The sequence below is a fragment of the Rhynchophorus ferrugineus genome, unplaced genomic scaffold (assembly GCF_030347505.1).
Source record: "Rhynchophorus ferrugineus isolate W39M unplaced genomic scaffold, kcgeb_rfMv2 rfM9, whole genome shotgun sequence".
Lineage (NCBI taxonomy): Eukaryota > Metazoa > Arthropoda > Insecta > Coleoptera > Curculionidae > Rhynchophorus > Rhynchophorus ferrugineus.
In genome coordinates this window covers 31,805,586-31,822,771 of record NW_027472588.1, presented here as the reverse complement: position 1 = coordinate 31,822,771, position 17,186 = coordinate 31,805,586, and the positions used below count along the sequence as shown (strand labels likewise).

General features: G+C 34.2%; 1 protein-coding gene and 1 long non-coding RNA gene across 6 annotated transcripts in view; both read right to left on the bottom strand.

Moving 5' to 3' along the window:
• LOC143202718 (acyl-CoA Delta-9 desaturase) overlaps positions 1 to 17,186 on the bottom strand; it is a 41,932-nt gene that overhangs the window by 19,342 nt on the left and 5,404 nt on the right. Inside the window, exon 1 of one of the 5 annotated variants that reach the window (XM_076414447.1) lies at positions 2,374 to 2,569. The exons of the other annotated variants lie outside the window; for them this stretch is intronic. The gene's annotated coding sequence lies outside the window, so the exon portion shown is untranslated. Of the gene's footprint in view, positions 1 to 2,373; positions 2,570 to 17,186 lie in introns of those variants that run through there. 5 annotated transcript variants of the gene reach the window in all.
• On the bottom strand, positions 2,854 to 3,540 carry LOC143202733 (uncharacterized). Its single transcript, XR_013007221.1, has 3 exons — positions 3,377 to 3,540; positions 3,072 to 3,188; positions 2,854 to 3,001 (listed from the first exon to the last, which is right to left on the bottom strand). It is a non-coding gene; the product is annotated as an uncharacterized LOC143202733 (long non-coding RNA).

Below are 17,186 nucleotides of genomic sequence, written 5' to 3'. Positions count from 1 at the left end.
TGCTTGAAACAAAATTGTGATCAAAATAGTCTTAAGAATAAATTCAATAACAAGTGACAAGATAATAAAAATAGACAAAATCCACGATATGTATCACATAGGCTAAACTGTTATAAGTACTATAAATCTGTCTAGCATAAAAGATATGTCATTGATTAAAATGCTATTGTTTTACAAAAATATATTTACGCAATCATATATTACATGCTATTTATTTAGGGATAAGAAACGGATTCTAATTCATGGTATTATACTTATACCGTAAAAGACTATCTTGTCTAACAAATGTAAAACAATGTATCAAGATAAGATGCCTAAAGAGATAAATAAATTTTAAAAAATCTAAGATAAATAATGGACTTAAGCTTCTTGAAATGATGTTCTTAATAATGAATTATTCCAAAATTATAAGTTACTTATGGCTACGATGATTTAGAGGTTTTAATTTCCTATGACAAAGTCAAATTATTGAGCGAAGGTCCATCAGCTCTAAAAGACTTAGGTTATGGACGTTTGTGGACAATATTGCTGTGACAACAGCAAGCTACTAGCTGACCGACTAAGTGAGATTGTGCTGGCTTCATTTTAAAAAATAATTCGTTTACTTCATTATAACGGGTTGCTGAGATACTGATAGCTATGCATAACATTTTGATGAATACGATCGATGTATAGTCTATAGAATAATAAATCATGATAAATATTCCAGTTTTTAAAATTATATTATAAGTTTCTCCTCATAATTTATTACTTTTAGCACACCATTCAAGACCTGACCCCAACACTACATTCTAATCTTCTTAAGCTTCACCTAATAATCCTAATCTTCAAACAATTCTTGACAAAATTTCATGATAAACTGAAGTGTAAGAGTTACAGTGGTTTGGATGAAACAACTGTTGCAACTTTCAAAAGAAAGTATCCTTGTCACAAGTCTATGAAAACAATAGTCCAATTTTTTTACCCATCATAGAGCCCAGCCCTGATCCGAATAACTGTTTTCAAATTCCAAAAAAATGCTTAAATATGCGTTAAAAAATGCTTAGAAAAAAATTGCCCAAATGAAAAAGCTATTGTCGCAGTTGAAATTGAAGCCTTTCCTAGACGTAGCAAGCTTTCGACAAAGTTTGGCACGAAGGCTAAATATAAAATTACTTTTTATATACAAAATACTTCTAAAGCAATATATCGAGAAATATGCAGATAATTTTGAGTTATTCAAAGCTTATCGGAAACTCGCTGCTGCCGAAGCTGATCAACACTATTAGAAAGTTATTATTATTGAATTGGTTTCAAAAATTTAAAAGTGCTCTGCAAAAGTTATTGGACAAAACCCCAGATCAAACTCTCAAAAAACTTTTAGATATTTAAATGCATCAATCAACTGTTTCCAGACGTTTAAATATTTATTATCGGAAAGATCCAAAAGGAGAGAAAATGGCCACCACCCAAATTGCAGTGTTGAAAAAGAAAAGTTTTCTGTAACGTATTGTGACTGACGATAAAACGGCGCAGTGGTTAAGGCGACAGGACGGCCCTCCTACGGTTGCGATAGTCGCAACAGTAGGAGAGTTCGAATCCTTCTGGGGCATGGATGTGCTTTATGTTTGAGATTGTAATTGTAAATCTATTTATAGGCGACAAGAAAATCCGACAAGGAATAACCATCGCAGTCGCGCCAGTAAGCAGATTGGGTAAGTCCGGATGTCTTCTGGAATGGTCTTTAAGTTGATCACTAACCAGTTGGTAGCCTTAATACCGAAGATCGTGGTTCGAGTTCCACATTAAACAGTAGGTCCAGTCAAGTTCTGGTAAATCTTCGTTGGTAAAAATGAGACTTTAAGATATATAAAAAAAAGTCATGGGTTGGTCCAGTAGAGCCATCCACATTGACACCGAAGAGGAATATGCATGGCGATAAAGTTTTGCTGTGCATAAGGTGGGAGCAGCAAATTGAAGGGTATTACGAGCTGTTAAATCCGAATAAAACTATTACTGAAGATGCCTACCGACGTTAATCAAACAAATTGAACAACGTATTGTTCAAAAAATACTAGTAAGAACGAGTAACAGAATCATCACCCTGCAGAAGGACACGCGGACACATGTCACAAAAATTATGAAGCACACATGGTTGTAAATCCAGTGGAAAGTTCTACCGCACCCAGAGTAGTAAGTCTACTGATAATCACTTCTTCAGATTGATAGACAATGATGGAAAATATTATAATAACTCAAAATTAAAGAATACCCACTTATTAAACAAAGGAAATTATATAACATAACGTAATATTAAAATATTCACTAATTATGTAGGTCAGTTAATTAGAAAACAAAATATTTAGTTGTAACAATGAAACTAACGCTACTTACTTTTAACATGAACACTCGGCAACTACACAAAACCAAATGTGATCGCTGAAGCAACCAGTGTTAGTAAATATACCAAGCGTACACTTGAAATTTGATAAATTGGACTAACACCAGTATATTTATAAGTATTATTTGGCGCGTAATACATCAGTCAAGCATCCAGATTGATCACGTAGGACTCAGGCTTTAATAAAGCGAATCTGCTCGCGAAAAACAGATTAGAAAAAGGCGTATAATTTATGCCATAAGCTATGATAAAGACTTATCTTATAAACAAACAATGATGGCTGTGTACGTTAAGTTTTGTGACATCAATTCATTGTAATATATATGAACTTTTTATTGAAAATTAATATTTACTTATATGTTTCATTTTTAAATAGTGTCGTTGATACATAAGAAAAAACATATTAGATATTTTGTTTAATGTTCATACATAATCGATATAATAAGTAGTAATAAGTACAAATACGTATAAGTACAAATACGTTTTTTATTATATTTTAGAGGCTCCTTTTTATTGTTTAATGTGGGCTCCGAACCACGGTACTCGGAATTATGCCCATTAACTACCAGTAACTACCCAGTAACTGGGATGGTTATTCCTTGTCGGATTTTCCACTGTTGCCTAAAAGACATTTACAATTACAATCACATCAACAAGCCGACGTACCAATAAGTTTGAGGTTTATACAGACATCTTTAACTATTGGTGCATTAGATTGGGCATCGTCAGCTATGATTGTTTCGCATATTTTAGATAACGTAGGGGTTCCATGAAGTATTTTTCTTCTATAATGACAATACACTGAAAACTGGATTCAAACATATTAGTTTTATAGCAATCTAATTTCGCAAATTTTTTATATAAAACGAATATTTGTTTACGGATAAGAAACGATAATTAAGAATATACTTGTAATACAATGCATCCGGATAACATATCTAAAAAGATATAAAAAATGCAATTAAGTAAGATAAATAGTTAAAAAATAAAATTTACCTTTGAATTGTTTTTTGTTGCTGACATATTGCTGGTTATCTGTTGTTATTAGCCAGCTATTAAGAGGATATTATGACGAAGTATTAGACGAGGAAGATTTAGTAGAAGAACTGGATACCTCATTAGATATTCGAAAATCAATATCTGGACGTCTCCTTTTAAACATTCAATATCAGTTCCAATTCAAAATATGCATTTTTGATTATTCAGTAATCGATAGTTCCAATCCATATCCCTTTGACGTTAAATGTAACTATTCAATTCCAATTGTAATTGTCTAAAAATACATTGTATATTTTTCTACGAATTTATTTTTCATGTATATTTCCAATACTGTAGCAATAGTTTTTCGAAAAAAAATACATGGAACACACATACTACCACTAGTTATTAACTACATCTACAACTATTATCTATAGTCTATCCAAAAGAGCAATGAACTCACGTCTTCAACATGTATAATGTATGGGCTATTGTAAATTATAAATTCGTTTTAATATCAGACAATACGTAAATTTAGGGATATGCAGCTCTTTGAGGAATTTAAGTCATCCCTTCATACATTGTTAGGAAATATAGGATTTAAATAGTGTACAGATAACCCATGAAGCATATGATAAAATTAAGGAAAAATTTTTATTTCTATTTGTATACAGACATAGATATTTCAAAATATCACTCTCACTGTCAAGGTCACTCCTGGTAAGAAGAATTAGAAGGAACCACTAGTTATTGTTATAGATAGTGCACCATAGCACCATAGCACACTGGTGGAAAAGATCCCAACAAGCGGATAGACAAAAGCTTTAATTATAAATTAAGTTTTGCAAATACCATGTTGAAGAGTAAAGTATTTCAAATTGTTATTTGGTAAATATAAATTAAATGTTTAATTGTATTTTATGTAATTTACTTTTTTAGAAAGAAAAAAAGCCTGAGATAAGATACATGGTAAATCAGTTTACTGAACGTTATGGTCACAGAGTATTATGTCTTCCTCCTTATCACTGCCTATCAATCAGATAGAATTTTTAAGAGAGATATATACAGCAGGAGTTCTTAGGATACGTAGAAAGAATTGTCTATAATAACACCCTTCGGTTGACTTGAAACTGATAAATGGTGGAATTGTGAACTAGGTTTAGAAAGGAAATTAACAGTGTAGTTGTTGACTTGAATCGAGGCTCAGAAAGTGATAGTGATTGAATTAAATTAATAATTTTTATAATTTTCTGAATGTGGGAGTATGATTCAGTGATGACAATTACCAAGACAGGGTGATGAGAGTGGAAACAACTAAAGCTGCGTATATAACTGATATAGGATAACTGTATAAAACAATATTGTAGGGTGTAAAAGATTTATGTGCATAGATATGTGTGTAACAGGTCAATTGAAAAGTCCCCGGCCTACCATAGTTGTTTGCGACCCTATAGCGACCCCCCAACTTTTTCTTCAAAATAGGCCCTAGTTTCGGCGATCACCTCTTTATTCGACGAAAATCTCTTCCCAGCGAGCATTCTTTAGAGATCTGAGAACAGGAAATAGTCGCTGGGGGCCAAATCTGGAGAATACGGTGGATGAGGAAGCAATACGAAGCCCAATTCATGGATTTTTGCCATCGTTTTCAGTGATTTGTGACACGGTGCATTGTCTTGGTGAAGCAGCACTCTTTTTCTTCAAATGCGCCAAGCCAATTGCCAATTGCCAGCTGACTGTTGTGTTTTCGCACGCTTTGGAGTGGGTTCATAGTGTGCAGTCCACTCGGATGACTGTCGATTAGACTTCGGAATGAAATGATGGAGCCATGTTTCATCCATTGCCACATATCGACGCAAAAACTCGGGTTTATTACGCGATCGTCAAACATTGTTCCGAATCATCAACTCGTCGTTGTTTTTGATCAAAAGTGAGCTCGCGCGGCACCCACTTTACACAGAACCTTCTCATACCCAAATATTCGTGAATGATACGATGTACACGTTCAGTCGATATCTTTAAAGTGTCTGCTATTTCAATGAGTTTCAATTTACGGTTATTCAAAATCATTTTGTGGATTTTTTTAATGCTTCGTCGGTAACAACCGTCCACTGCGTCCACCGCCTTCGGTGCTCATTTCACCACGTCTAAACTTAGCATACCAACCCTTGATGATTGATTTTCCTGAGGCAGTGTCCGGAAACTCGGCATCAAGCCAAGTTTTTGCTTCAACTGCTATAATTCACAAACTAATGATCCGACAGCTATCAGATTTGCACACGCATCTTTTGGGGGTTAGGGCTAAGTAAAAAGCATATGGATTTAATTCTAGTAGCGTCATCTATGTACCAGGCCGGGGACTTTTCAATTGATGATTCAATTTCAATACATGAGCATTCGATTAAAATAACTGAGGGAAGAGTTTTAGTATTAATTTTATAATGTTTTGCAGATACTAAAATCGTTCAGATATAGATATAGCAATTTTCTTGAGATTTAATATGTAGTTTATTCAATTAACCTATGTTTTGCGTGCAAAAATTAGATTTTATATTTCGAGATTGTGCTAAACGTGTTCCACTTGATTACTCGTATAGATATTTCGATCGCAAAACTATTTTAGTATTTCTACAAAACAGAACACGTACTAAGAAGTTTAATGTACAAGAGGTATTTGTTTACAGAAATATTATCTTTTCTAATAGATGTAATCCAAAGTATCCAGATAAAGTTCCTAAAAAGATTTAGTGATAAAATGTAAACAAATGAGATAAATAAAAAACAAACATGACCTTTGAGTTTTTCTATAATCGACCTTTAAAATCTTCATTCAGAATTCAGAAATTGATAATTTTATAGTTATATATTAGTCAATAATTAAGATTGGGCTATTAGAACGGAGGAGGTAGAAGAGCTAGATATCTCAGTAGAGAGTGTTCCCTATTTTGGTTAGAGTTTTGAGTTTCTAAAATAGTTATGTTTAATAGTAGCCGCATAATAGTACAAAAATAGATTCGAAAACGATTTTTTGGGTGGTTCGATTATATTGGATAAGACTTGGGTTTGTCATGAAGAATCTGCAATAAGCAATACGCGAACAAGCATGTGTTAGTATCAGAATTTTGAAATGCAAAAAGGATTTTGTTTGTGGGTTACCTCCGAACTAGTAAAACAACTAACACAGATGGTTAGTATAGCATTTTGGATGTACAATTTCGCGAGTAGAAACATCATCAAGAATTATGGCGTTCTCACAGAACTCAGACTAAATTCGACAGATTTAACTCTCCAAAATATCTGCACAAAAAATAATTGTAAAAATTATATATTTGTCTTGTACAGCTAAAGAACTTATTACAAAACCAATACTAGCTATATTTATATATCAAGCAGAAGTTAAGTTGCTTCAAGCAAGATAAATTTACAATTACGGTAATTGTTACTGATTAAAAAAACAAATAAGAAATGTAATCTAATTATCAATATATCACAAAAATAACTACACTGTAAATTTATGACAATAATTGTTTTTGTTAATAATACTGCTACACATATAACAAATGCAAACATTTAAGACCAATTTTTGAAGTCATAGAATTTTTAGTAAAGTTAACTATCATTTGATAGAAAATGCAAGCTATTTAATTTCCCGCATGAAGAAATTAATTATTCATTCTAAACATAGCGTTAAATATAATGGTTATTAACTTTATGCCCTTTTCTCGTAGTTATTAGATCATCAAGATCTACCGTATGCATTTTTACGATTAGTTTCCTTCATTATTAATTGTTTAATTTCTTCCCGAATAGTTTCTTGATGAGGTACATCCATAAAAAATGGAGAATTTAAAGAGTCTTTGTCTTTGACTTTGTATAAATACATTTTAACTATCCATTGTAAATAACGTATTTTCTTTAGCGAAAAATCCGGAAAGGAATTACCGGTACACCTGGTAATTCATTCATAAACACACTAAATTCACATTCTTTCAATTCCACCCTTCATTATATTATATAGAGGACGTGGAAAATCACTTTATTAAGTGATATTCTGTGTAAAATATTATCTTAATTAGCACTATTCTAAAATCTACATATGTCCTATACCCAGTCCACACACACCATATATGTCCACTTCACTATCACATTGCACATTTAGCTGTTTAGCGAACACATTGATGTGAACACAAACATTTTGAATTACATTCGTTATAGGTTCTAGAGGTATATCGCGATGTATCACTTCTTTAGATACATATTAGGGAACATCGACAATGTCACGCAACAGTTTGTTTTGGAACCATTTTATGAGGGCTATATTATACTTGCTAGCAGTAGTACCTATCATCAGCTTGGGGAAGTTGACAATTATTGATATTCGCTGGTGGGCATGCCCTACCCAGAGTGACTGTTACAACGGTTTTGTTTCATTTCCTTGTCTTCATCCACAGTTCTATTTTATCAAGGTGTATTTGGGGTTCTTTGATGCTATTGTTAGAGAGATGCGTAAGATTCTAAGATGGTTGTATCGTCATATGTTGCCACAGTAGAGATTTATATGGTCGATAGACCAGCTATATATAGGCGATATAGTATCGGACCCAGTACATTGAATATGTTATATGTAATTCAATGTGTTCATCATCATGTTTATAGTGAAATCTCTATCTGTGAGGTAATATTTTAGTAAGTGAAAATGTGGATTAGGGAGGAGTTTCTTTAATTTAACCTGCAATCATGAGTGCCATACTTTATTAAAAACCTGATATACATTTAGGAATGCAGCTCAACAATATCTTTTGGTATTTAAATCCATATATAATAGGTCAATTGAAGTCCCCGGTCTACCATAGTGAAACACACTTATTTGACAAAATTAGTTTTTTTTTTATTCAACATAAATTCTTTCAAGAGTGATACATTGATTATAGCGACCCTCCAACTTTTCGATACCATTTTGTAGTAAGATTTGTCCTTTGCTTCAAAATAGGCCTCAGTATCGGCGATCACCTCTTCATTCGACGAAAATGTCTTCCCAGCGAGCATTTTTTGAGATCTGATACCAGGAAATAGTCGCTAGTGGCCAGATCTGGATAATACGGTGGATAAGGAAACAATTCGAAGCCCAATTCATGGATTTTTCCCACCGTTTTCACTGACTTGTGACATGGGGCATTGTCTTGGTAAAACAGCACTTTCTTTTTCTTCAAATGCGGCCGTCTTTCGGCGATTTCGTCCTTCAAACGGTCCAATAATGCCATGTAATAGTCGCTGTTGATGGTCTTTCCTTTTTCAAGGTGGCCAACGAAAATTATTTCATGCGCATCCCAAAATACAAATGCCATAACCTTGCCAGCCGACTGTTGGGTTTTCCCACGCTTTCAAGCTTCGTGTGCAGCCCACTCGGATGACTGTCGATTGGACTTCGGAGTGAAATGATGCAGCCATGTTTCATCCATTGTCACATATTGACGCAAAAACTCTGGTTTATTATTGACCATCCAAGTAACCAAATACTCGTGAATGATATGATGTACACGTTCAGTTGTTATCTTTAGAGTGTCTGCTATTTCATTCGATTTCAATTTACGGCCATTCAAAATAATTTTGTGGATTTTTTTTATGTTTTCGTCGGTAAAAACCTCTTTTGGGCGCGTCCACTGCGTTCACCGTCTTCGGCGCTCATTTAACCACGTCTAAACTTAACATACCAATCCTTGATAGTTGATTTTCCTGGGACAGTGTCCGGAAACTCGGCACCAAGCCAATTTTTTGCTTCAACTGTATTTTTTGCCTTCAAAAAGCAATATTTTGTCAACACGCGAAATTCCTTTTTATCCATTTTTTTCACAATAACAGTTGTTTCACTCAAAGTGCTATAATTCACAAACTAACGATCCGACAGCTGTCAAATTTACACACGCATTTTTGTTAGGGTTCGGGCTAACTAAAAAACATATGGTTTTAATTCTGATAGCGCCATCTATGTGTCAAGCCGGATACTTTTCAATTGAGCTGTTATTATATTTACCACTCTATGCACTTGTTCTATACGAAACTTATACGAAGTCTATTACGAAACTCAAATTGATGCTCTGGAATAATCTTTCTTTTTTCTTAACTATTATAAACCCTTTTTATGTATAATTTCTAAAAAACTTTCGAGATTATCGGTACTTAACTTATAGGGCGATATGAGGTGACATCTTCTAATGTTTTTCCTGGTTTAAGAATCATTATTACTTTTGCTGCTTTTCAAATACTACGAAAGATCCGGCTTGGTTGGCTCAGTGGTCAAAGTGACAGGATAGTCGTCATACTGTAACGATAGTCGCGGATTCGAACCCTACCGAAGCATGGATGTACTTTGTTTGTGATTGTGATTGTAAATGTAAATGTCTTCATAGGTAACAGTGGAAAATCCGACAAGGAATAACCATCCCAGTCACGCCACTAACAAGGCTGGGTAAGACCGGATGCCTTCTGGGATGGTCTCTAAGTTTCGTAGGTCACTGGCCAGTCGGTAGGCTCAATGCCAAGGACCGTGGTTCGGAGCCCACGTTAAACAGTAGGCCCAGTCCAGATAAACCCTCGTTAGTAAAAACGAGATTTTATAACATATAAAAACATACTACGAAAATCATATTCTTAGTATTGCGTTAAATATAAATGTTAACAATTTTACACCCTTCTTCGATAAAAATTCATAAAATTCTTCCAATCCCTATGGTTCCAGTATTTAATAATAAAAAAACAGATCCAATCTATCACCCGAAAATCGAACATTAAACAGGCGCGAATCGTAAACATCACGATCTCCTAACCGAGACCGAAGATTTACCAACGCCCTCGGGGCCCCGGCTTCTTGATTTAACACGCCGATGCAACACCGACCCACCAACCCCCCTTCAAACAAAACACTAACATATTGACGCGGTAATCTGTGGCGCTTTCGATCGGCGGGAGGGGAAGGTGGGTTTGTTTTCGAGCCGCGGGCCAAATTAAAAATCGCCCCTCCGATCCGATTTTAATTAAATTACGTCGGCGGACGAGTCTGTTTGTCGAAGGATTAACCGAGCCCGGGGGGCGAAGGGAGGAGACTGTGTGGAGGGGGGAGGGGTAGGTTAACAAACCCCGAGCCGTTAAACCGACGGTGATAGATCATTGTCATTAAACGGTTATTAAGCGTTAGTTTGCGAAAAGCTATGAATAATGGATAAGGGACGCGTGCGGGGTTAAGGCGTCGTGCGAGTCTCGGGGCTTCGCGGTGTACGTCCGTTTGTATTCGAAAGAATAAGAATAAACGACGAGGACATATGGGGACAAAAAGAATATTTCCCAAAAAATAATATTTTTTTGGGAAATATTCCAGAAAATCGCGCACTACTGTAATTAAATCCATATGTTTTTTAGTTAGCACTAACCCTAAAAAATGAGTGTATAAATTTGACAGCTGTCGGTTCATTAGTTTGTGAATTATAGCATTTTGAGTGAAGCAACTTTTGTTATTGTGCAAAAAATTGATAAAAAGGAATTTCACGTGTTGATAAAATATTGCTTTTGGAAGGGAAAAAACAGAGTTGAAACAAAAACTTGGCTTGTTGCCGAGTTTTCGGACACTGCCCCAGGAAAATTAACCATCTAGGATTGGTATGCTATGTTTAGACGTGGCGAAATGAGCACCGAAGACGGTAAGTGCAGTGGACGCCCAAAAGAGGTTGTTACAGACGAAACGATTTTAAAAATCCACAAAATGCTTTTGAATGACCGTAAATTGAAACTGAATGAAATAGTAGACACTCTAAAGATATCAACTGAACGTGTACGTCATATCTTTCAAGAATATTTGGGTATGAGAAAGCTCTGTGCAAAGTGGGTGCCGCACCAGCTCACTTTTGACCAAAAACAACGACGAGTTGATGATTCTGCGATGGTTTTTGCGTCGATATGTGACAAAGGATGAATAATATTCAATGACTACCTTGAAAAAGGAAGGACCATCAAGGACGACTATTACATAGCGTTATTGGACAGTTTGAAGGACGAAATCATCGAAAAACGGCCGCATTTGAAGAAAAATAAAGTGTTTCATTGCTGCTTCACCAAGACAATGCACCGTGTCAAAAATTCATAAAGTGAGCTTCGAATTGCTCCTCATCTACCCTATTCTCCAGATTTGGCCCCCATCGACTATTTCCTGTTCTCAGATCTAAATAGAATGCTCGCTGCGAAGAAATTCTCGTCGAATGAAGAGATGACTGGCGACACTGAGGCCTATTTTGAAGCAAAGGACAAATCGTACTACAAAAATGGCATCGAAAAGTTGGAGGGTCGCTATAATCAGTGTATCACCCTTGAAAGGAATCAGATCCTTTTACCTATCTATAAATTGATTTCCTAAAATCTGAAAAGTTTTTGAGAAACCGTGCAGCATGAGGCTTAATATAATAATTGAAAATAGAAATATTATTCTAGAATATCAACTTTATTAGGTACTTTATTAAGCACCAAACTATAGAACTTTGAAGAAAAGAGAAGTTCTGTTCAAGAAGTTTTTTGAGAAGTTCTCTCCGATTGACGGTTCTCGTTGGGAGCCTGTCACTTTTATAGTTTATAGTAATCTGGTAAGTGGTATAACTTTACTACAACTTTTACTATGTCAAAACATCGATGTCTTCCAGCTAAACATCGATATTTATTCACCATAGATGAATATGGATCAGCCCTAGCACAGTATCTAATACGACAAAGTCAAGGGCCTAGCCACTTTCTACAATGCTATTTTGAAAGAAATCATTGAGAATATCTTTCCAAAACGCCAAAACCAACATCTGCAGTGTTTGTAAACAAAAAAAAACAATGATTGGCAATCGTCTATAACGATTGCAAACGTTAACCACTCCGTGCGTTTATAAACGCAAAAAAAAACGATTACGAAACTTTGACTAATTTTAGACAACGCGAGTCCAATCCAGAAGGATAATGAATATAATTTTTCACAATAAAACTAACTGAATCTAAAAAATTAATAAAATTAAAAATTAAAATTAAATATTAATCAATTGTTGATTTAATTATTTCAAAGTGAATGATATCTTATTAGGTGATTATATTATATTATTTATTCCACATATAATACTGATAACAATTAATATTTCCGTTTATTCCAATATATTTTTTTATTAATACGCATTATTTTTGCCCCTCGAGTTATCAGATATAACTTAAATATTTATGGACCCACCAGATTAGTTAAGATGACACGGTTTTAGCCCTGAGCAACCAGAAGTTGTTTATAATTAACGTTTTTTAAAATTACTTCCGGTTTTTGAAATATTCAATAAATTAACAGCCGTTTATTGAATTAAAAAGTATAAATTAAAAACAAAGAGAGGTTGCACTGAATCTTTTATACTGCTTGAGATCTGTTTCATTCATTAGGGTCCAACAGTAATCGCTCGTCATGCCTTCGTTCCAAAATCCTTTAAAATTGATACTTAATTAAAGGGTTTATTACAAATTAAATTATTAATTTTTTTTATATTGCAAAAAATTATCGATATTTTTTTCTCCAATATATCGATATATTTTTTGAAATATCAAAAACGATATATCGATATTTTTCTTAGTGGTCGACACCCCTAGCAGCCGCTGTCTTTGCTCGTCGCTCATGTCCCCCAAGTTTTGTGGAAAAAAGTCAAAATGGAGACACAAAAAATGTACTTTGAAAGACATTCGAGCTCTCATATTGCAACAAATTGTCGATTACGTGCTTGTAATCTGGTCATTTGTGGTCACCGAGAATGTTGTGAACAACACTTGGAAACGCTGTTTCTTCATCAGACGTTAAACATTTTGTAAACTTTGCGTCAACCATCAAAACTTTTGAATTATGATATTTTAAATAACAGTTTCAACAAATATTCCTTCCTTGACTTTTCGTATGACGGTTTATGACCATAGAAAAAATAGAAATTTCACGGTATAGGCAACCTTGGGGAAATGTTTTGTTTAGTTCAATCAACTGTAGCGCTGCGATCGCAAATTGTGATTGGCTAGTTTAAATTCCTGGTGCCGCCACTAACATGAAACGTGATTGGTCGATCAAATTGTCAAAAAGTCAGCATTTTCTATGGGCGTCCATTTTTAAGTTTGTTGTTTGTTGGTTTTGGTTTTTGTTTAGATCAAGAAATTTTCGTTTTACGTTGTGCATATTTTCTGTTTTACATTAATTATTATGGAGTAATAACATAAAAATTGATGACAATGCGTCAGTGTAGTAAAAGATGTAGTGTACCGGGGTAAAAATCTACTACGGAAATTAGACATCGTTTCCCAAAGAATGATCTCGCTCCTTTCCAAAAATGGGTTGATCAAGTAAATAGTAGTAAGTTACCTGGATAAACCACAATGCAAATACATTAACGTCATAGTGTCTGTCATGGACATTTTAGTGAAAAATGTAGAATTACCCTTCCTTCACGAACAGGTATTAGAGTAAATGCATATCCAACATTGTTTTTATCAGGTACATATAAAATTATCTATCTACTACATGTCTGTTTATAAATTGTTTGTTTACAGAAAATCAAAACCTACTTATAAAGATGTTACTAGTAATGAAATTCAATTAATCTACTAAGTTGTTCGTATGCTGTCTACATAAAGAAGTCTTACAAGAAGGTAATAATTAATATAACTGGATAATTAGTAGTAATAAATACTACTTTTAGTTGTAAAATATCCCTAAAATATTTGTAATACTTTAACTTCTTAGAACAGTGTTCAATAATTTTATAGTATATTTAAATTTGATTGCCTTGAAGAAAATATTTGTTACGGTTCCATCAATTAAACATTTAATTGCTACTTTTAGGGAATTTATTACCTTGAAGAAATCTATGTTGTCTAAATTTACAAATAACTACATTGGTTTAACAAATCTTAACCAAGATTGGTAAAAGAATTTTGTTGGATCTATTAGAGCTCATGGAGGCAAAAACAGCATCCTTCACCTAGTATGTTCGAGAAATCTTTAAAAGGGCACATCACCACTTCAATTTTTTCACATCATTCTCCCGGAGAAAATTGTAAAGAAGATGAACATGTTAGATAACTTATATTCTTTTCTAACGGGAGATCTAGTACCACTTGAGGTTGTTAAATCACCAGAAAAACAAGAGTCTAATATTGTATTTTTGTCTTATTTCAGCCTATTTAACAAAACTTCTGAAAAAGAGACAACATGCTATATTTGTCTACATTCTATATTAAGTAGTCCCACAGATTAAATACTCTAAAATCTAAATATCTTTAAAAAACATAACTTTTTAGTGTTTTAACTATCCAATCCATAATGATTTTCAAGACCAAATTTTAAGTTATATATATAATATTAAACTGGACGTCGATATGATGTTGATTTAGTACCTGCAGGATATATTCAGTCAGAAAAGCTCTCTTCAAATCGATGAAAAAGTATCACATCGCGTAACAAGGGTTTCGTACGGAAATCGACCAAGAATATAATCAAACGATTATATAACAGCTCTGAACCAACGGATCCACTTTTACGTGTTTTAAATGTTGGTTATACCAATAATCAATGATGATTAATGCCATAGCAGCAGACATTAAAAACAAAGATGAATTCCCACTTTCAACGATTTCAAACGCTGCTACTGCTGCAAAATTAAACATGTTCTTCAAGAGGAACTAGAACATAATTTTAAAGGCATGTAAATGTTCATGTTTTAATGTTTCTAGGTTTATACTGTATACAGATAGGGAGGAGAAATCACATAGGTCGGATAAAACATAGAGATATAGATAACTGTTGTTTTTTTGTAGCTATACACATATACAGCATGCACTGTAGCTGTGGAACATCCCTTCATACACTGTTGGGCAATATAGGATTTAAATGGTGTAAATATAACCCACGAAGAAGTCTAATGGAACTTCCAGGCATTGCTTTTAAAAGAATACAATTTTTAGAATCATATGATAAAATCAAGGAAGACTTATTATTTCAACAATAATTTATTGCAGATATATCGTTCTTCTCGCTGGAAACAGAAATTGAGTTGATATGGGATGTGGCAAAGAATTATTACAATAGACATTTTCGAGAAAGATATATAAGCAAGAACTGTGTGGAACAATGTGTAATTGTTCAGAATATACGTGAGCCTTTGGATAAAATGTATAAGAAGAGAAATAAGACAAACAGAACAAACGCAAGAAAAAGTCATTTTAATATCACAGAAATACAGTGATATTAAAATGACTTTACAAGGAAACATTGCACCTAAGGAAACAAGAATTAAATGTAAAAGGTAAATATGATCTGTAACAAAAGTAAAATACATTATTTGGATATACAATTGCTAATTAAGTGGATTATGCGTCCAGGGAATACCAATACATAAAAAGTGCACCTAGAACACTACCTCATATATGGTGTAAAAAAGAGTTCAATGCAAATATTAAAAAAAAACACAACCCTAACCTACAAACTATTATGACTGTATAATTAATTGTAAGTCTTTCGATAATACGAGGGTCACTATTTATATATCCGGAATTGGCAACACTGTTGTCATGTGAGTCCATCTCACGGTTCCATCGTAAATTTTGACATTTTCGACGATATACGTACTTACAACATTTTGTCATATGGCTTTTCCTCTCGGCAAAAAATGGAACTGAATTGTGAACATTTTCGTGCGTTGATTTTTTACGATTTTCGACATGGATTATCACAACAAGAATACATCAAGCAACTTAATTTGACTTTTGGCGATGAAGCCCCATCAAAATCCATCGTGTATCGCTGGTTTAGTGAATTCAAACGTGATCGTAGTTCGCTGTCCGACAAGTTTCGTGAAGGTCGTCCAAAATCGGCTGTTGTGTCAGAAAACATCGACGCTATGGGCGAAATGATTAAGCAAAATCATCATGTCACCTATTGTGAGATTGAGGCATCCCTAACCATTAGTTCCACCAGTATATATGCGATTTTACATGAACACTTAGCTGTGCGAAAGTTATGTTCGCGTTGAATCCCACACAATTTGACAATCGCTCAAAAAAAGGCTCGTGTCGATTGGTGTAAAGAAAGAAATTCAATTGCAATGCTTCGAAAGACGTTTATAAAATCGTGACAGGTGACGAATCATGGATATATTCGTATGAGCCCTAAAGTAAGCAGCAGTCGACTGTATGGGTGTTCCAAGATGAACCAAATCCAACAAAAGTTGTTCGCGCACGAAGCGCTTCAAAGAAAATGGTGGCCTGTTTCTTCGGGAAAACTAGTCATATTGCAACAGTGCCTCTAGAGGATCGTAGAACAGTAAATTCTGATTGATACACAACCATTTGTTTGCCAGAAGTCTTCGGTGAAATAAGGAAAACAAACAAGAGACGCCGGATTGTTCTTCATCATGACAACGCGAGCTCTCAAACAAGAGACTATTTGAGCACTCAAAACATCGAATTGATGGGTCATCCGCCGTACAGCCCTGATATGGCACCCAATGACTTCTTTTTGTTCCCATCCATGAAGAATAAACTACGTGGTCAACGATTTTCATCGCCCGAAGAAGCTATTGAACCGTTCAAAAATAATGTTTTGAAGGTACCTCATTCGGAATGAAATAAATGTTTTGAAAATTGGTTTAAGCGATGCAAAAGTGTATCGATCATCATGGCGAGTACTTTAACTATTTGTTTTTTCCTATTCCCGAAATATAAATAGTGACGTATATGCATTAGATGCACTTAGATGCACATTACAGTAATTATTTTGCATTAAACTAGTCCACCGGCA